Source organism: Scatophagus argus, chromosome 21 (assembly GCF_020382885.2).
Source record: "Scatophagus argus isolate fScaArg1 chromosome 21, fScaArg1.pri, whole genome shotgun sequence".
Taxonomy (NCBI): Eukaryota; Metazoa; Chordata; class Actinopteri; family Scatophagidae; genus Scatophagus; species Scatophagus argus.
The window spans coordinates 8,175,113-8,197,553 of NC_058513.1; the positions used below are offsets into that span (position 1 = coordinate 8,175,113).

At 43.1% G+C, this 22,441-nt stretch overlaps 1 protein-coding gene across 5 annotated transcripts in view; it reads right to left on the reverse strand.

The window, feature by feature from the left end:
• The window catches only part of raraa (retinoic acid receptor, alpha a), a 132,571-nt gene that overhangs the window by 105,052 nt on the left and 5,078 nt on the right, over positions 1–22,441 (reverse strand). For 2 of the 5 annotated variants that reach the window (XM_046377827.1, XM_046377828.1), the window contains exon 2: positions 10,709–10,779. The exons of 2 other annotated variants lie outside the window; for them this stretch is intronic. The gene's annotated coding sequence lies outside the window, so the exon portion shown is untranslated. Of the gene's footprint in view, positions 1–10,646; positions 10,780–22,441 lie in introns of all 5 variants that reach the window. One more of the 5 variants, XM_046377830.1, reaches the window with a different exon arrangement.

Consider the following 22,441-nt stretch of genomic DNA (forward strand, 5'->3'; position numbering starts at 1 on the left):
GGAAAAAAAATGTGTTGCACATATTTCATCTCAGCAGGTTTTTACCCATCAGTGGAGCCTCAGCTGACTTTCTGACCACAAGTTTATTGCATATGTAGCTGAACCGTGAGACAAGGTTCTCTCCTTTTTTCCTGATGTCAGTATGGCACTGGGAAGGAAGCTGAAAAGAGCACTGTGGCACAGTTTGTACTTGACGTTGGAAAAGTGCAAAAAAATGCACTTCCACCTGATGGAAAAGCAGCCCCCTTTTCTTTTGGAAAAGGAACACACCCACCTCAGTTCCAGTTCACAGCGCGTCCCAGTCACCCTGTCTATTGTGAACAGTCCCCAGTGCATTTTCTCATCAACCTTCTGAAATCACCACTATCTGTGTCAAACATTCAGGGATTTGAACTACAGGAGACAATTTTCCTGTGTTGTTTTCATTGTCCCTGTAATGTTTCATATAACTCATTAATATCATGTGAATATTGCATTATATATTATTGATTTCCAGGTGAATTAAATCAATTTGGCCAGCTGCAGAGATGTATAGTCTACACTTAATGTTTACGTTCAAAAACTGAAAATCTCATATAGATATATTTGGACATGCATGATGATGGCAAATTAATTCCTTTACTTGGAGATATTCACACTATTTCTTGCAAAAAGGTAAGAGGATTTTAGCAAAATGTAACTTGTGCCCTGGCTCAAATGCAGTAAAGCAACATGTCTGTCAGGCACATCTGAACAGTATGTTATAGCAAATACGCTGTTTCTGTGTAGTCATGAGTCATCCGACTCGACCCAGTTTCAGGTCAAACAACTTATCAACTTTATTTTTTTCCAACCTACCTGGAAAAAGGAACTAAAATAAAACCTTTCAGAAACTAGAATACAAACTACAGACATTTGTCTGTCCATAACAAAAGCTGAAATGAAAGCTTCAGGCACATAACCAATGGCAGCATTTCCAAGTCTAAACATACTTTAAAAAGTACCCAAAATTGCTTATCACAGTAATTTACTTTTGGTGAAAATAATCACTAAAGTAATTTAATTTCTTTTTTAAATTATGCAACTGGAAACTAATTATTATTGTTACTGACTACCACAATATCAACGATAACCGAACTGTCTAATATCCTCCATCGATATTCAGTAGAACTGGACATGCCTGGAGCACCTGTTTAACTGGTATTTTTCTCCTAGGACCAACAAATCCATACCAATGAGGGCACAAAGGACAGAATGAAGGAGAAGGAGAACAGTTCTTTTCTAGTAAAGCAGTGCTGTTTCAGGGTTACAGTCACCAATGCCTGCCTCCTCTTCCGGCAGTCCACATGTCACTGCTAATCCCTCACAGACCCAGAGGAAGGCTTCGGGATTATCCCTGGGTGTGTGTCGGGAAAGACAGGAAACTGGCAGGCACATATGGTCTGGGTGAGGTGCAGTGGGTGACTGCAACACACTCCATCCTTCCTCTGGGTGTGCACAATTTTGCAAAGTGCTAGAGGTGTTGCTGTTGGATGTTGACCTTGCCCAGCAGCTAGATACTGCTGGATCTCCGTGCCTCCAAAACAACACTTGATCTTTACTTGCCTTGGCCCACTTACTACATATTGGGTGGTAGTACATTTTACAAAAAGCAGCTTGAGAGGGAAAAAGTTTGTCCCACAGCTACAGACAAATCAACTGTGGCAAAATGCCTTCAAAACCACCAGCCACCAACCTTGTTTAAAAGGAAAATTTCAAATGTTTGTTTGTATCTGGTTTCACATGTTAACAAATTGCCCCAAACACATGAGCGGTATGCATGAACACTTACAATACCAAATAAGAGGAAGCTTTTCTTGTCTTCCCATTTTACCAACATTGCGTGAATTCGGTATAAACACTGAGCAAACAATCAGTGTGGCAAAATGTCAGGGGGATGAGATACACACTCATAGCATTTCTACACACAGGAATAACAGAGCAAAAAGACATCATAACAGCTCTGCATTTATAATCTCTGCTCACATAATACAATTAATATTAGATGTCTTTATGGGCACGTAGGAGTTTGTCTCTAAACTGCAGGAAAGTGGAATGATTTAGTAGATTGCTACCCCATCGTATGACTGAACATATAACTGTTATGAACCGGTATACCTTCAGGGTAATAATTCCTAGAAAGACATGTTTACCTTGTGCAGAGAGCGCAGACAATTAGACCATGTCTAAGCATTCAAACATAAATATATATATATACACAGTGTCACGGTAAAGTATGACATGAGTGTTAAGCCACGTCATTATGAAGACAATTTACAATAAAGCCCTCATTGCAGTTACAGTAATATGTTCCTTTATCATTCAAAAAGGCAATTCTCTTCTACAAGACTCTCAGCGGCTCTGTACTCATTCCTGAGGACCCTGCAGGCAGGAAACAATACTCAGGTGTTTAAATGTCTCTTTGCTACACTAAAATCAGTAAATATGTGCAATTGCACTTTGTGAGAGGTGAGGTTGAGTCTGAGCAGAGAGATAACTTCATGTAGTGTTGCCAGAGCACATTGGAACAACACTGTCTCTTTTTTCTCCAACTGAGAAAGTAAAACATCCATCCATCCATTTTCTATACCGCTTATCCGTCAGGGTCGCGGGGGAGCTGGAGCCTATCCCGGCGGACTACAGGCGAGAGGCGGGGTACACCCTGGATTGGTCGCCAGTCAATCGCAGGGCCAACACACAAAGACAAACAACCACACATGCTCACACTCACACCTAGGGGCAATTTAGAGCAGCCAATTAACCTAATGTGCATGTTTTTGGTATTGTGGGAGGAAGCCGGAGTACCCGGAGAAAACCCACGCAGGCACAGGGAGAACATGCAAACTCCACATAGAAGGGCCCAGACCGGGATTCGAACCTGGAACCCTCTTGCTATGAGGCGACAGTGAAAGTAAAACATTCACAGTAAATACTTTGCATATCCAGTTGTCTATTCCTTTCATTTTTAAGTGTATCAAGATCCAATCATCTATAAAGCGTAAGTCAAGCAAGAGAGCCAATAAAAACAAATGAAATAGTCAAAGTTATCAAACTGACATTAAAGGTGTGTTGACTGAGTCACAACATCAAATCATGCCCTGACTAACATGGAAGAAAGCTGTGAGCAGTACAGTCAATTCAGTTTTTTTTTTCCAACCTCTTGTAAGCTAATGTTAACTTGTAAAGATGAAAAGGAAGCTAAACACCCTTTAATTCATCATTCACGCCTTTGATGCTTTCTTTGTTTGTGATGCATGTGCAAAGGAACATCACAACTTCAAGATGTTAAACTTGTTCAGCCTGTGCTGCATCCTCAATGCCTGCAGGAAATGCAAGCTTGCTGAGCTATATTTTCATAGCCTGGCCTATTAAGACGAGTCTGACCTCTGTCTGCGCTGCACTTTGTCCTCAGAATGGACGTTTCTAATGCCCCTTCATCAGCTTGTGTTCATTTACCAGTGCTGTTTTATGCCACACTAAATATGAGCTAGCATGGTACCACCTAATACTAGTTAGATGTTTAACTACTGTGTAACATTCTCAACGTGGTGAATCTGTTCGTAAAGTCGGTCAAACATTTGATCATGTGGTCAGTTACAGTTCAGTAATGTACGTAACCTTATCGCTGAGAAGAAGAGCAGTTACAAAACCCTCCAAAACACATAATTTAACCAATTCCAAATCTTAAACAAATAGCACTACACCTCTGGATAACTTCATGCTTTAAAGAGCACATAGAGGTTTGCATGGTGCAACTAAATCTTAGTTCCACACAAAAGGCCACACCCTGAGCATGTCAGCCCTCGGTACATATTATTCACTACATACTGCTTCAGCCCTCTTCCTTTTCCTTTTGTTGCACATTTTCCAGCGCAGGAAAAAGGGGCATTATATCACTGTATGTAATACATCAGCAACTACTGCCGTTAATTTCTCTCTTTCCCATTCTCTCTCTCTCTCTCTCTCTCTCTCTCCCTCTCTCCTCAGGGGTTCCCAGTGGCTGTCCAGAGCACATGTGTTTTGGTTTACCTAGAGTGGAGCCCTATCTGAGCTGGGGCTGAGAGCAGACTGCAGGCTTTGTCTGTGGCACCATTAATCAACTGTCCTTTAACAAAAACAGAAAACCAGATGAGAGACAAAGGGAAGAGACATGGGGGGTGGGCCCTTATTTAGTTAGGAGAAAAAGCCAGAGAGGGTAGGAAAGAAGGAAGCAAGCAGAAAGAGAGAGAGAGAGAAGTGGGGGATGCTTGACCCAGATCCAGGCCATCAATAAATCAAGCAGCAACAATAATAAGCAAAGTTTTCATGTGGCTTGACTGATTAATCAGGCTTTTTTTGTTTTTGACATGGGAGGCGAGGGAGCCTTTTCTTCATTTTTCTGTCTTGTCTCTCTTGTGGGGGACTGCAGAGTGGCTGAGCGAGTCTTTTTATGTTAAGTGTTTATGTCTTTACGCTACAAGGTTTTAAGCTGCGGAGGCCTGCATCAAGGCCTTCGGTTCACAGTGCAACAGAACAATTTCAGTGAAGGTTTCCGGATTAATGGAAAACAGGACTGTCGAAAGGTATACAGACGTATTAAGGCGCAGGCATGCAGACACAGGTTTCTTTTCTAACATATAAACAAGAGCTGTTTTACACACATGCACACTATCTACACAGCGAGCCACAGGATGTGAAGCAGCCCTCGGAGACTCTTTGCGAGGTGCCGATCAATGGGCATTGAGTGTGGACAAGGAGGCCTCAGGATCAATAGGGGGCCATTACAGAGATGTGCCTACCGGGACTGGGGAGATGAGGTGTGGGGGGTGAATACATCTGGGCCCTTGATGCTGTCTTCTTTCTTTCATTGGTGGGAGGTTTTAGTCCACGTGAGTGTGCTAAGACACACATATACACAACAAAAACATGGCCATGAATGTGCATTAAGCTTCAGTAAGCCTTACATGCCAAGTTAAATGGAGAACTTCACATACTGCATACACACACACACACACACCAGCTAATGGCATCCCATGAGACCTGCTGCCATGCCTCGAGTTCTCATCCTCACCATCTCCTTCCCTTAATCTCCCAATTTTCAATGTCCTCATCTACCATCATCCTGCGGGAAAAGATTCTTTCTGTCTTTGATGCCATCTTTTCTCTTCCATTTCCAACAGTGTCCCTCTCTCCAAACCTTCCTCCCGTGCACTGCAGTGTCACCAGCACTGCCTGTGCCGTGCTCTGTCAGTGGATCCTAACACTTTCTGTCACCCTCTTCTCGTCCTCTACTCTTCTGCTGCTCACAGTGAAGCACTGACTGTTCTATCCTCTCTCGTTCTCACATAAACACACACACATACACACAGCCGAGGTGGGAAAGTGTCAGCATTACTTCCACAAAATGTCTGGCAGTGACATAATCTCGTACCACAATATTGAAATCAGTCTTGAAGCAGCCCGCAATCTATTTTTTAGGGAAATCATAAATATTGCGATATTTAAAGTCCATTTAAAGTCTTCTTACTGTTTACAAACTCTGTTCACTAACCTCATTGATTAGCAGATCTGTGCTATGTGAAAAAAACAACAAAAGAGTCAGAGACAGAGACAAGAGACAGACAAAAATGCTGACTGGACAAATTAATTCACGTGGTTCTCACTTGGGTGATGTACAGCATAACTGAATAATGCAACATGAATTACAGTATGTAACATGGTAGGGAGCCTGTGCAAAAAATAACTATCTTTAATGCAATATATTAATATGGATTGCGATTGTGGTCCACAGCTAAGTGTAATGAAACTTATACTTGTATCTAAACTTATACAAATGTGTTGAGGTAATTTTGAGAAGAAAACTATTTAAGGATCTGTTTGCCGCCAAATGCCTGATTCTAAAAAAAAAAATCCATTGAAAAAATTAATTAATATTCCATTATCTAAACTCCATCCTCTTAAAGTACTATAATTTGTAACTACATCACACTTGCACAGGTTCTGATCACATGAAAATACACACAAATCACACAAGCAGCAGAAATCCACAAGGCAGACTGTGAGCTGTCTCTTGCATCCAGGAAAAGAAGTGAAAAAGAGATTCACATTTAACCCTCCTCCTCCTCCGCCATCGCCCTCTTTTCTGCGGCCCATCTCCACCACTGCCGCCATTAGAGGATTGTTGAAAATAGTGCATTTGAACGATGTTGTGGAGACGAAGAACTATTAAAAGTCAGGCAAATGCCTTTACCAGTGCTTATGAAATTGCACTGAGGTGCCATGTCGGCTCCTGCAAGCGCTGTCCAAAAAACCCTTCTGTGGCTGATCAAAAAGAACACACACGCACACACACACACACACACACACACACACACACACAGAGAGAGAGATGCACACTCAGTGTCTGGGCTCAGCCAGCAGTCCCCTTTGGTTTGGAAGGCTAAAGCAGCCTATAACAACTACAGCCTGGCCGGCCTCTTAGTAGTGGGCCCTCTGTTTCAGCAATCTGGGTTCTCTTTGCCTTTGGACAGGGACCAGGTCAGACTACACAATACACCACTGTGTTTGCAGAGTGAGAGAGAAAACGGGAGAGAGAAAGAGAAAACTGTTGGCTTGTGAATCTCTGTGTGCACACAAGCATGTATGTTTGAGGACGTTTTGGTTGTGAAAATACTGCACATGTGGGTGTGAGCATGTGCATATGTGTGTGTGTGTTTTATGACTGCTGGGTCCACCACACCCTCCCTCTCTCTTCCACACTGAATTGCAAAGCCTACCTCCTATCTCCCCATCCTCCTTCGTTACATCATCATCATTGCTTCAGCTTTTTGCTACCTCAGCATCAACAACCATTTTGGGACCTCTGGCAGCAGTTTCTCTCCCCCAAGCAGCATTTCAATGGTGTTGTAGGAATCCTCCAAAAGGTCAGTATACCAGAAGTAACACACTCACTGTCAGTATAAAACAACTCAGTGACCTCTACAAAGAAAACAGACTGCAGATACATAGTCGGCCTGTGCTCCTTTAAGGAGTGCAGGCGGCGGCACCTGTCCCTTTAAGATCTATTTCTCACAGCTTGGGGGTGCTGAGCTGAGCGGGCTAGCCTGAGCCGAGCTGTGCATGTACGGTAACGGGGGGGGGGGGACCGCGCCGCCCAGCCTGCCAGCCCACCACAGGGAATTTGTTTATGTTTCCTTGCTGCCAAGTTCCTGTCAGGAGGCGCCCCAAAGAGGAACTGCAGACTACTCTGTACAGTTAGCTACGCCCTCTCGCATAGAGTGGCTGGGGTTTTTCTGCATATAGTATCGGGTGGTGCTTTGTAGCAACGCTTAAATCCAGGGAGGTCTCTTCATCAATTTCAACACACACACACCCACACACACACTTCAAGCACTCACTCTATTGTTCCAAAACAAGCTTTGAGAGCACCAAACTTTATAAAACAAGTTCTAACAGAAAGTTTAATTTATGGTCATAAAGCATATTAACACCAATTTACTGAAAACACAGTACATAAAACAGCACAAAGGCATAGTTTCATTAAAGCAATGCTTTACGAGTGGCGCTTTGTTATGCTGTGGATTATGGGTATTGTAAAAACTGAGCACTACCACATAAAAACACAGTAAACTGGATTGGTAAACTCGTGGGCATTAAGTCAAGCACTTGTGGGAAAAGAGCTAAATCTAAATTACTCTCCCACTAATGCAGAAGAGCAAACCAAACTGACTTCCAATAACACACACAGACATTTCCTCAAATCATAATATCCATTACTGCCAGTGAAACAAATACTGCTCTGCTTTTGCACATTATTACAATGCTTCAGCCTGGCATACCCATGCTATTACTTGACTCATCTACTGCATGAGTCCTTCTGTCGAGCAAGGTCAGCAAGTGCTTGATTCTCCATGAGTGCTGTGTCCATCCGCAAATTTATCTGTGCAAAAAGGAAAGAGCCTCTCACTTGCAGTTATATCTAGGACATGAGCCCTTTGTCTTGACGTGTGAAGTCCAGCGTGTGTGTGTGTGTGTGCGTGCGCGTGTGGAAGGAGACAAATAGATATGCCTTTATATGTGAGCGAGTGGAGGAAGGAAAGGTCAGACAAGGCCACACAAGGGGGCGTGGGACCCAGGATGGCGAGACAGAGGAAGAGATAGAAAGAGAAAAGGGGAAGAACAAAAGATGGAAGCGTGGATGGAAAGATGTAGGCAGGGGTTGGGGGAACTGGGTGAAAGCAAAAACAGGAAGCCATTTATGTCAGCTTGGATGGCGGGACAGCGCCCACTCCCTGTCACGTGCTGGCACATTTCACTCCTCTTTGACTGCACAGCCCGAAACTCCCCATTCACATACACACACACACACATGCAATGACAAAGTAAACCAACGGCTGAGCGGATGAATGCACAGGCTAAGGCACACATTTGTTTAAATGAAGTTCATGATGTCGTGTCAAAAATCTCTGTGGGTTGACCGAAAACTCGAATCAAGTGAGCGGGAATTGCAGCACACTTCTGCTATTCTGCTGGTGGTGAGGAAGTATGATGCCACTCAATAGCTTGTTATTCAAATGCCTTACAATAAATGAGCTCAGCAGCATAAAATATCAACTCAGCTTGAAGTAGTTTACCCAACCAGAACTCTCCAAATCTGGAGGCTGGTGAGAGTTTGAGTTTTAGAGCAAGGCAGATTAAAGTTGACAACTGATTTTAGTTTTATTTGGTCATTTGTATAGGTACAAATTGTATAGATTAAAATTGACTCAGGCACATAGAGTTCTGACCTGCTCGCCCGGCCAAGCAGGCGAAAAACAACATTAAGGCTGAACCCCGAAGTCTGGCTAAACAACAAAGATACTGAGAGTTGATTATTCTACTATGTCCAGCCCATGAAGGAGAAAAAGAAGTTCCGTTACAAAGGAACAACTGTCCATAAACAAATTCAACTTCCCTGAAGTTTCCATGTGTGGAGTGGAGGAAAAAAAACACACAACACTGAAAAAAAAAAGCACACGAGTCCAATTCTAGACAGAGGGAGAGGCAGCGGGCTCGGCAGCCACCACCGACCTACCGCACAGTGTGAATCATTAAAGGCATGTGTTCCACATCAACTGCCGGAGCCGCTTTCCAACCCATGTATGAGACCGGGTCTAAATTATGACGGGAAAGGGAGGGTTAAATACCACTTTATGTGCAGATGAAAACCCCAAACCTGCTAACTCAGAGACAGAGAGCGCGAAGGAGAGGGACAGAAACTGGAAAATGACTGCTAACAAATATTGCATGTACTGTTGGCCAGGTCGCAAGAAATAAAGCGGCTAATGGAATAATTACATGATTTCCAAAAAGTGTGACATTTCATCATGAACAGATGAAGTGAATAAGGTTTTATGCCCTACAAACAACTAAAAGGAGAGCCAAACTGAATCGAAAACTGACCTACTTTAATTCCCACATGTTTTTCTGGTTGCCTTTACCAGTTTCTAACCTCACAAAAGCTGAGACGACACAGTGGAATAATTTTCCCTGGGAAGACAAATCAAAAGGTGATGAAAGACAAAAGAGGAGAGAGGAACTCAGACTATTATGCAAATAAGACCAAAGTGCCAGTCTTATGCTTGTCCATCAGGCCACCCATATGCCAAACTTGCAGCTAGCAGGGAAGTGTCTGCCAGACCACTTGTCATCCTCAGTTACAACACATGGACATCCTCTGTGGGCGTGTTTGTGAACAAAAACACACATCATCTCTGGTGTCTGCATCCAGTGAGGGAGGTGATTTGTAGAGGGAGTCTGCATTCTTTTGGGTATCAGCTGGCATCATGGTACAAATATCATTCTGTTAGCATTTGCTTGAAGGTGTTTGCTGAAAGATCACCTTTCCCCAAGGCCAGGAAGGGAAGAAAAGGAAGAGACAGGACAGGACAAGACATGACATGACAAGACAGGAAAGGACAGGCAGGAGACCAAATAGGACAGGACAGGACAAACTGAGCCACATTCCTGGGTACTGTGATTGGCTGAGAGGAACTGACCACCCTTTCTCAGCTCCTTCCTGCCAGTCATTATTTGTAGCAACATTCTGGCAAAACAATGTGAAATGAAATAAAAGGACGGAATAAAATTAACAGTACATTATCATTCTGCTGCCGCAATGTTTAGCTTCCCATACAAGGAAGACAAATCAGACTCAATAAATCACTCTATATTCACAGAGTGATGATCCAAGTTCTCCAAGCCAGTTCCTGATGATGAATAGCTGTTTTTGTTTGGTTTCTGTCGCTTAAACATGACAGAGCAAATCTCCCTGCTGCCAGCTCCAGCTCTGATGCAACAGACCCAGGATTAGACTTGATCCTACCACTGGCGGCATGCAGGCCACAAGACAGCACACCTCCTCTAACCAGCACAGAGTGCATGTCTGTGGATGTGAGTGTGAAAACAACTCTTTTAGGTTTGAAAAACACCTCAGCTGTACAGAGAAAATGACCTTTACAATGACAGTAAAAAAGCAGAAGGTATGACACAGGAAAAAAGACAAAAGAATCAGGAGCCACACATTCAACGCGACCACAAAGCCAGTATGGCTGTCACATGATGAGGAACAAGGCGATTGTAAAAAGAACAAGATGGTGTTTGGTACCCACAGACACAAGTGTGGAGAAGTCCAATTACCCAGAGCTGACAGGAGCGACAAATTCGGGCTTACCCCAAAAACGTCAATCTCCCTGTCCTTGGCCAAGGAAATCTCCCCCTTGCATCGATTGCAGCTCCTAAGCTCTGAGGAGAGAGGAAGAAAGAGAGGGAAAGATATTTGAAACCAACAGCTTTGTGGTCTTTATCCACGTGCTGCAGACTCAGTGACTCCCTTGCCTCTCTGGCACAGAACTGCTTCACTACACGAAAACTCTTACGCTCTTTTTCCTTCCTTCACTCTCATACTCCCTGTAATCTCCCCGCCCTTTTCCAATAGATTGGACTTCCTCGCTTGCTACATTTGGGCGCCAGACATCATGTGAAAAGAGGAGTAAAACAGTGCTTTTGTGGTGTGTGAATTACCTGGGGCCTAGGAAGGCACAGTAGTGCTTATGGCCACAACTCAATTACAGCAATGTGAATCAGGTGGCAGCCTAGAAATCCCCTCAGCCTGATGCACAAACAGGAACACAGAGGCGCCTTCATTGGCCAACATGGAGACAAATACAAAGTGGCGTGTCATTTTGTCATAGAAAGACAGCTCGGACTGTGCTGCACAGATGAATAGCTGCCGCCGACATGGATCTAGCGATGCTGGTCTGGAGCAAATGCGTGAACAACGTCATTTTGTTTATGCATGCAGCTAAACTGTTTACCAATGTGTCTAGTTAAGGATCTAAATTAAAAGAGTCACACGGCACTTAAGAGCTCCGATTTACACCACCTTTGTGAGGCAGAATGCATGAAAAACTGTTCTGCGGGATAGTTTTTAACCCAAAAACAACTGGATTACAGGATGGTTTGCAAATGTTAACAGGCATTTTGTTGGATTTCATGGCATGAACAGAATTGCCAAATTGCTCAGTCATAGTTGATCATATTTGAAAAGAAAATTGGCTCGTGTCAAAAGCACTCAAGAGCAGTGAGTTTATCCTGTCTTTCTCTTTGAGGACAAAACAGAGACCATCTCTTTTTAGCATATCCTGGCTGCAGGATCCCCCCATCCCTCCCATAAGATGCAGAGCTACATACCAAGAGAAACCAATGACATTTAAAACTGCAGTCTGTTTGGTTTCATTTCACTTCACTACACACTTGTCACTGTAAGCAAGGAAGCTGGTGTACTTCAGTTAACGAAGAAAGCAAGTTATAACAAGGAGAGCGCTTTCCCGACAGCCAGGGTAATGGTTGCTCTATGGAAGGGTTATGATACCATTACAAAAAAATCCCCTCCCTCCAGGCTCCAAGTGGCCTTGATGCCATTTTACGAGCAGCAAATGAATTTCATATTAATTTGCTATCACATGCACCCGGAGGACAGTCAAACAGCGAAGACAGAAATAACGCATTTATCTTTACTACCATGCAGCCCTACTCCAAACCCCAATTCAATGTTGATGAGTAATCACTTTTAAAAATTCACACGAGGGGGTTGCCAGATGAATACAGGAAGCTTTGGTGCAGCAAATAAGTTGCCCACATGCATTCCTGCATATGGGCTTATTGAGGCTGTTTGGCAAAGATGGAGTGGGAAAACCAGACTTAAGAGACGCAAAGCCAACATCGCTGCCAGGTGGTGCCTCTGCTGATCCCAAAATTATCGTAATTCTAGACCTACGCATTATGAACATGTCATGTAATATTTGTACTGTCTAATACCACAAAACCCATTCACAGCAGGGTGTGGACACTTACATCATAAACACTTAAAATTCAATACCACCTATTAGTCCTGAAACAAATATCACCTTGTATTGTGAGGTAGGTTGTCCTTTAGATTTCCCAGCAGGGTAGAGAACAAAAAGTAGTGATGTGGAGACATGCATCCATCATCTGTCTATACATTTATCTATTTATTCATGTATTTATCACTTTGAGTTTGATGTTCAGTGATCCAGAGTTATTGATTTATATAGGTATTTATTACTTTGATTTAGACGTTCAGTGCAGTTCAACAGTCTCTCAACAGTTTCTAATAAAGCCATTTTTTTCATGTTTTTTTTTCGTTTTTAGCATTTAGCTGCAAGCCATCAAGTCTGCTATTTGATCTTGGTAATGAGATTCTGCTTGTTCCTGACTTTAAAGTAAAAACTCTCTGTGCTGCTCCCTCAGGTATGTATTCCAACCTGACAAACAGCCAGTCAGCTGGCCTGTGACCAGACCCCGAATGACTCCTCATTTCACTTCCTGTCTCATTACACACCCTCACTTCCTGTTTGTGGATCTGAATGATGCTGAATTATGTGTCAACGAGTTGAAGAACAGCTTAATTTAGATAAAATAAAAGGTAGGATGAAATGAGGCCAGAGCTGTCCACATGTTCAGAATTGTGTGTGTGCGTGCATGGATGCATGTGTGCATGTGTGTGTGTGTGGCCATGAACGTGTGAGCCTGAAGCGTACATACTGATGAGAGCGGACAGGAGTAGCCTGGGGTAATCACGTCATTATCCTTGCTGATGGGTGAAAGCAACTAACTGCAACTCTCCTTTCACACACACACGCACAGGAGAAGGAGAAGAAGGGGCCCTTACTGCTGGAGCCTTGCCAGACAAGTCCATCTGCTTTAAAAATGGAACCCAATTTACCACACCTAGAAGGCTTTGCTCATGAACCCACCAGTCTAACTATAATGCAGCAGGGTCACCTGATCCTCAATCCAAGTCGTTCCATCAGCACCTGGGACTGGGGTTTGGGCTTCTGATGTGTTGATGGTTAAAAAGGTTTGATGGGGGGCGGTCCAACTCTCAAGTGAAATCTTTCATTGGTTCTGGGAAATTCACTTACTCGTTGTGACAGCGGCACCGCTCTGCTGCCGCTCAGTACAAATGTGTAAAGAAATTGTTGCGGGTACGACAAGCAGTCTCCAAGTGCAAGGTTTCTTTAGAACGTCAGCCCTGCAGCGAGAGTCATAAGCTCACATTAAAACAGGCACAATGTGTTGTTTTAACTCGCTTGCTTCTATAAAATTCCAGCGGCCGCGTGCGCGCACACACGCCCATTCACACAATATAAACCCCTCTCCTTGAGGCTCCGACTCACAGCAGTGGAAACCCCCTTCAGTCACACATAGATCACATAACCTCTCTTGACATCGGAGGACAGCACTCCCACTGGAAAGATGCAGATTCACACACGCTGAGTGCCGGCCAAGGCTCCAGACTGCCATTGTCCTTCAGAGTCATCCAAACAAAACAATGAAGAGGGTCACGCAAGGCCCCCTGTGGAATGGTAAATAACCGGAGAGAGTGAGAGAGGAAGAGACAGAAGCTCCTTTTACGCAGCCTATTGAAGGCAGGAATTTTGTGTTGTTATTCTGCCTCACTGTTCTAAATGTACAAACACTGAATGGGTCGCTGTTAAGCGGTCAGCGGAGGTAGTAAAAGACACAAATCGGTCTGTGTAAAAAGTGTGGGACGGCAGAACGGGACGCACGTTGTTACATGTGCTGTTGTGTTACACATCACGCTATCTGAAATCACAAGCTGGGACAGCAGTCAGCACAATGCAGCAGTGTTGCGGGATCGCTGTTCAAAAAGGGCTAGTGAAAACCTAGGAGATGCAGAAACAGTAAGAGAGAACTGAGAGACCAATCCACCGACAATGACTGTGTTATATGGAACACAAAGTGCAAAATATGATCATCTGGGGGCAGGTGAATTCCACTAATGCTCAATCATTCAAGAAGAATCTGACACTGCTTGAATGGAAAATATGTCAGCTCCGTGATGTAGAGAGCCAAAACACCCATGTAAAGAACCAATGTAAATTATCTCAGTATAAGAAATTATAGTATAACACGTGGTGGAAACACCTCCATTCAACTTTGGGTTTTATAACAATATTTTATGCGCTGAAGTAGAATAACATCAATTTGCATCTCATGCAAAGCAGGAGGCCGTAGTTCTTTTTATGAGTATAATCATCGAGGTGAGCGCTGCTATTGTCATAGCCATGCACAGGCAGGAGAACAGAGGGAGATTCCAAATGATATCAAAGGCTTAGACTGTGGTGATGTTAATCATTCATTAGTGCTGAGTGACCCTTAATCATAAAACCATCTTTGTTGTCATCATTCATCTGGCAAAAAATGCTGGCCTGTTAATTCAGACTCAGGATGCTGACCATGGGCGGTCTACAAAGGGCTTGGAAGGCACAGTCTCCCTCCCAACTAGTCTTTCATATGCTAATGAGGGAACTGTTTTGGGTTTACTGGCCTGGTTGGAAATGATTTAGGGCGACACCGGTGCTCTGAGCCTTTATGTTTAGGCTGGCCGCAGGGGCTCATATATCACCCTGATCATTAATCAATTAGTGTCTCCTAGCCACCTGTCGGACACATCGGCACACAAAACATTCCTACCCTTGGGCAGTTGCTAGACGATGATCATCAGTAGCACCACTATTACCTTCCAACCCCTCGACACCCTGGCCCTCCGCCCCTTTATGGTAATACTCTGATGGATTACATAATCACACCCAAACACTGCCTACAACGAAAAGGGCACCTCTCCAAGAGAAGCAAATCTTAGTGGAAACCACTAAGGTGTTTTTTTTTTTGTTTTTTTCTATAGGTCTCACCCACCCAACTCAATCGAACGGCAACTTTTTTTTTAACATACCCTCTGCTGTCACAAATAGAAAAGACGGCGCGAAAGGAACCAAAGCCAACCTTGAAAGAGAATCAATAAGCTGACGGCTATTCAAAAGTGCTGAATGCACAACAAAGCTGTGCCCTCCATTGTTTTAAATGCAACAGCCTCCAGTGAGGTATTGATGGTTGTTTAGTATTGATGACATGTCACAGTAGCCAAATACATGTGAAATGGAAAGATTTTAACTATCAGGGTCTGTGACATTAAAGTAGGTCCAGAAAAGTGATTTTTGTTTAGACCAGATGAACACACTGCTGATTGGCAGTAAGTCAAACAGAAACAAGAGCATGCCGTGGCTTTCTGACTAACTGCTTGTTCATCGCACATTCGGCTACAATCACAAATGTTTCTGTAAACTCTGAGTTTTTGGGAAACTGAACAGGAGAGAGGGAGAGAGGGAGAGACAGAGAGGTGAAAACAAAACTGTGTTTAATTTTTCATGGTTTGGGTTGTTTGAAAACTCCATCAAGCTTTGTGACCTCATGAAGCCACTTGAGACACTGCGCGGTGGAATCGACAGCAACTGCAAAACTTCACCAAAATTTAACAACTGCCCACTGTCCAAATGCCACAAATACATTTTTTTCTTGTATGTAAATTTTAACTCTCATGCGAAGGCCCTCGCTGCCACTAGACAATCTCTTTTTCACAGCCTTGCTTCCCTGACAATACCCAAAACCCACCATCCTCCCATCCAACCCCTCCAAAAAACCTTCACATTTTCACACTTTTTTGTTATTTGGAACTAATGCTTAAAAGCAGCTGAAGAGATAAGTGGCACCAAAATTAGAGTCTAATCCGCCAACCCTGAATATGGGGACATGGAGAAAGTAGATTTGTCAAGCCTTGATTTAGCCGTATTCTTTCATTATAAAAGTAGCACTCTTCACGCAGCTTAGCACTATGAAATGGCTCAGTCAGTCTCATGTGGAACATTTAAGTGAGAAGGGGGAAGAGGACAGCATAAGGACCTATCTGTGAACCCAGGCAGCTTGGCATCATGCTGGTGCCATTGTTGTGTCGCCAACATTGTTTTTCCCTTACCTGTGCTGCACTCTTCAACTCTCAGTGTTCCCCCTTGAAAATGGCATTTGCCATCCACTTCTAAAAGCTCCAAACAGTAGAGTTGTTTCACTTGGGTATTGTAGAGAATCTGGGCCACTGTGTTGGGTGTATAAAGTGTGTAACACTAGGCTGGGCACTGGAGACTGGGAGATTTTTTTTTTCTTTTTTCGTCTTTTCAATCCGACCAGCTCAGGCAAGGAGCCAGCTACCGACATTATCAGGTGGATTTTCAAAAGAACAAAAGCTCTTCTGCGATTCTTTACACTGCCAAAGGAAAAAAAAGAACTGACCAGAAACTCCATCCAGAATAGATACTCTGTGTGTGTGTGTCTGCATACACATTTACAGCCCCCATTCTTGATATTTCAACCAAATTCATTTCTTCCGCAAGATTATTTCTTTGATAATCTCACACTTTCTTCTATTTACTTATCTCTTCAGCAGGGTCCTAAAATCCGGCTGCGATATTAGAAGTGCAGAGGTCAAAACTAAAGCTGCGAACATGGAGAGAAAAGCACATCTGTTCTGGTTTGCTGTATCTAATCACATTCACAACATAAATGTATTTCCGAGGCCAGAAGGCCAATTAACAGATATTTTTGAAAAGATAAATCTGAAGGGGGGGGGAAATCTCACACTTGACTGCCAACAAGGAAAGTGCATAGTTGTGTTGCCTGCTATCTGGACAAGCAGTGTTGGAGAGAAAAACTATTGCCTGGGCAAGATAAAGGCTAACCACAGAGGACAGAGGCAGAGAGAAGACAGCGGGACAGAAGAGGGTGATGGGCGACAGGCCAACAGCTTGACCTCTCAGGGTCAATAGGTGATTAGCAACATTTATCATGCCTACGCAAGCTGCTAAATGAGAAGCCAGGGAGCTTCTCTCTGAAGAATTCATTTCGATGTCAAAGTCCAAATGAAGGCTATGTCCACTACTGGCAGCCAGATGCCCTGTGTTTATGACAGAGACAAATGTTGAAATCCCTAAGTGGAAAAACATGCCATGCTGGCACACAGCAGCAGCAGTGAAAAGTTACATCATTTTCACGATTTAATAAGCACAGTCTGGATCATGTCATAAGTTCAAATACCTGCCAATGCCAATATAAAAGCTTGTATTTCATGCTTCATGAGAAAGGCTAAAAAATAAGTTTTATTCAATAGGAAAACAACCGTTGGAGGATGAAGGGACTGCGGTTGTGGTTGAGGGGGAGTGAAACAGCGCTACGTCCTGATGAAAGCCATGCAAGGTATCTGAACACAGGGAATCCATGGAGCCACAACTCAGCCACACTGACATTCACATGGAAGAGATGACAAAGAAGCGATTGAGTGCGAGGAGCAGATTTGGCGCAGACTTATCAGAAAACACCCCACCCCCAGGGGACTGTCTGACAGTGGCTCTCTGAAGAAACACGGCAGCTCTGCATTGTTTTGGTATTCTGGATAAGTGGACCAGAGTTCGAGTGGGCATCCTGGGCCACAAGCCAGCTGAGAATGAAAACACCCCGTTGTGCAGGAGGACAATTAGGACACACTCACGCAACAGACATCCATCGAAGCGAAGCAAACACTTAATTTCACAAATAAAACAAACATAGCCTTCTTGTTAGCCATTTCATAACTTTTGTATGGGCAGAAAACCCACAATGATCCTACTACAATTGAAATGCACAAACAAAACACAAATTAGAGATGGCATGCCATTTCCATATCCCACACCTCCAACGCACAGAGAAGATTAATGGCTTTCGAGCACAAGCCAAGACTCTGAAGCACTTTCCCCAAATCACTCAAAGCACTCAGGCATTTGGACAGTCTTAAAGTATTTTTCTGAAATTTATAGTCTCACAATCAGCACCCCATAATCTGTAGATTAAGAAGCGCTGTTGCCCCGGTATCACACACACTGCAAGATGTTAGTCGGCACTGAAAAAACTGAAAAGAGATGTTGTCTATTGCAAAACTCAAGGCTGGGATCCATTAAGAAGATAGTGTTTTATTAGCTAAAAATCTCATAGAATAGAGGCTAAATATAATCCAGGGCCTCACACGGTGCCATCTTCAAAGACAGTACAATAACACACAAAAAGGATATTTAGAATTGTTATTTGACATTAAAACCCTCCTACTTATGCATATATGTACACTCATAGATTTACATCTGAAACAATTTCACACTTCAACAGTTCGATGTTCCTCATTCGGTGCTCAGATGATGAAAAAATGTACACCTGTTTTCAATTTGTCATTAACAAGCCAGATGACCTGCAACAATACCACAAGCGGAACAAAGAAAACACTGCACAGACGTTCGATCGTCACTGTTGTCATTCTGTTTATTGTTCAGGGTTCGGTGAAATATGAGTGATTAACACCCAGTCCACCACAATTACTTGACACTTCAAGTACCCCTAAAATGCTGTCAGAAAGTCAGAAAGGCAAGAGAGAAGCCTTTTCACATGTGCATAGGTGTAACAATGGGCAGAGCTCCACATACACTGAAAACTGTTTTCACCTCATTTTTCACATTCCTACTTCCACCACTGTGCATGTTCACTGCCGAACCACACCAGTCAGCCCTTTGTACTGGGAAGCAAATGAGGGACAGTGTGGTTTCAGAGAAGAGACGGATGGAGTGCAGTCGAGCAGCTAAGATTTTAAACAGCATTTACAATGGCTCAGTTCAGTTTAAGTGTCCCAGTCATACCAGTGCGCCATCTTACGCAACACCAGGACCCAGAACTGGCTAAACTCAGTGGGATGCAGCCTTATTTTTAACTGTTATTACCTGCTGTGAAAATGGTCTGATAGACTGACTCTTTCACAGTGGCACATCCAGTATTTGACAAACCCCTGAGGAAATATCATGCTTTCTATACATCACTACTCATGTCATGCACCAATAACAGAAAAGGACTCCAGAAAAGACTCTCTTAATCAATATCTGTTTCTGAGGTTGAACGATGCAACTTCGGTGTCAGGTCCAAGTCCTTGACTGTGGCAAAAAATCCTTCTGTTGACAGTAATATTTATATATGCATAAAAACTAACATCAGTAAATAAACTCAGTATTAATTTGCATAACTAAAAGACACCAACAGGGTTCACAATTATCAGTGCAGTTGTATTTGACCCTGAAGTTGTTCAAGAGGACATCCAGATGTAACCTCATCCATTCTGCCTTTGACTTTTGTTGCAATACAAAATGTAGCTTGTGGTTGTGGCAAGCTTAAACTAGGTGTGTCCCAGTCTGATCTGCAGGATGAGGATTGGGGCCATCAAGGCATTTCTAAATGGATTATATGAGGTTCAAACTCTTTCCAATCCTTTGTTTATTCATATTCCATTCTACAAACACTGGAACCTGTCCCTTTAGGCATAGCACTGAGTTGTAAGTGAGCGAACTGCAAAGGCAGCGTGAACAGAAGCCCCTTTCAGTGTTACTTCTCAGGAAACAGGGCTAAATTTGATACTGGGATGAGAAGAGAATGTTTAGACTGTACTACATAAAATAAAAGCTCTTTTCTCTATGGATACCAAACTAAACAATGCAGACCACAACCTGTCATAGTGAACTATTAAATGTAAGCAGTGGTGCAACATGATTCAGTATATTTTTAGGGTATTTTATCATTTAGTGAAATTCAAATATAGAATCAGCTGCTCAATATTAAATATCACCTGGGGCAGACATACATCCTCAAGTGAAACTGTGGAAAAAGCACAGCCAACTGTGAACTGGCAATAAGCTCCAAGTTGATTAGGCATTGACTAAGAAAACTAGGAAAGGCTGATGTGTACAGATGAAAGGTTCTGCTGAAATCACCCTGGAACAGGAGCAGAGTGGTGCCGAGAAGCCTCCTGGAACACAGTCAACACATTTCACACACATAGGGCCTGGAAACAACACGCTTGGGGCTTCCACCTTCATTTAGATGAAAATGGACCTCCGCGAGAGGAAATAAAGCCATTTTTAACTCCCCACCCCTCGCTACGAGGCGGCCTCCTGTAATGTGCCCAGTCAATGGACTGTGGGTTTATTCAACTACAGGCAGCCCACAGCACTGCCATAAATAATGTAGGGCAGCTCACATGAAACCCTAATCACCATTGTGCTGTCACCCAGCAGAGAAGATTGCTTGTTTAATTTACGGCACCGCATCTGTCTCAGTTCTGCCCAATTTAGTTTCACAATTTCAATGAGCAAGTACTTCAGGTATTTATCAATACGTTTTTCACCCAATGTCGTGAATCAATAAAAATGCAATGTTCATGTATCTAAGTCTGTGCGAGGGTGTGCTTATGCACGCATGTTTGTGTGCACATTTGTTTTGGGTGACTGTGTGTATCTGTGCCATGTAAAACAAACAAGAAAGCTGCGGCTTGCGAAACAACAAAGGCTGGCAGAGAAGAAGCCATCAACACTCAATAACCAGAGCTCATTACTCGCCATCTACAACGTACTTCATTACATTACTATTCCATTAGCATGGAGACATTTGCATATTCCAGTCACCGCTTTACAGAGGCTGTTGATCATAAATGGCAGCCATATGCTGCATGGTGCACCATATTAGAGAATTATTACTGCGACACAAAAAGCCAAGAAAAATGGAAATTACGTTAACACAAAATGAAGTACAAAACCAATCAAACGATCTGCCCTTATTGATAGCGTCTCACAATCTCACAGAGTGAATGAGCTGAATGAATTACTTTGCTCACAAATACATGTACTGCAATTTATTTATACGTAAACTACCCACACGACTAACATTTATTTAGCTTTTATAGGCGCAAGACATTGAAGATTAATTAGTGCCATATAAACCTATACAAAGGGGAATATAATTAGCCAGTAATCATCTTTTGGGCTGTTTTGGCTTGATGTCCACTCCTGCAGCTGCATACACAAGAATCCTGTCATCTAACAGGCTCTGCACTGCAATACTTCAGCATGACAGTAATTTGGTGCGATGGCTTCTCTGCACTGTGATGACAGCCCATGGAGGCAGAATAAGTAGCAAGCGGCTCACTAGCTACATAGACTTGGCGGGCACAAGCCAAGGCAGCAGAGCAGTATGATAACGATGCTTTGAGCTGAGCCACTTATGACCAGCTAGCTAGCAGCAGCAAGAGTGGTATCATCTTTGTTCAGGACCATTATCTCTCCACCGTGGTGTTCACTTCACACTGATAAATGTGGCCTCGCAGCTCCAGCTAATGTACAAGCAGCTGCAACCGCAGCAGCTGGGTAATACACTGTCAACTGCCACGTACGCCCACACAGGAGACACAAGAGAGGGGATTTGTTCCACTAAAAATCTGTGTTAGGATGCTTTGGTTTGTAGTGGACACTCACAAATCTTAATTTGAAGAGCAGTCCAGCTGATAAGTAATTACTGCAGTCTTAATAGAGTCTTGTTGCAGCTTGGAGTACATTTGTTTGGTATCTGTTCATGCATCACATTTAGTCATGTTTTCTGGCTGAAACACCAACTATTCTAGATTGCAGCTCGTTCAATGTAAATATTTTCAACTTTTTGACTCTTGGTTGTAACAAAAAAAAAAAAAACATCAGAAGATGCTGCCTTGGACTACTTAGAAGCTGGGGCGGACATTTTCATTGTTTTATTAACTAAACAAATAATTGGAAAAATTAGCTACTTGAACAATCTTTTTTGCAATATTCAATGGTCCAGTTTTCAAAATGAGTAAGACTGCAATCGTACCAATGTCAGCAATGCAAATATGAAAATATGAAAGCTTTTGTTCTTCTGGACAATCAGTTAACTGCAATGTCATCACTGACTGCAGACACACATTGGGCACAGTGGCAGCAGTGCTGGTATTATCATGGACTGCTTAAGGACAGGTTGGCTGGTCAAACATCTGTGCTAGTGACACCGGCTATCTGACTGGCTGTCTAACTCATGGCAGCAGAGGGTTAACTTGGGAGCTCGGCTGTACAGTGCAGCTCTGAAAGGAATATTAACAGCATGTCCCTGAGTGCAGACTGAGAGA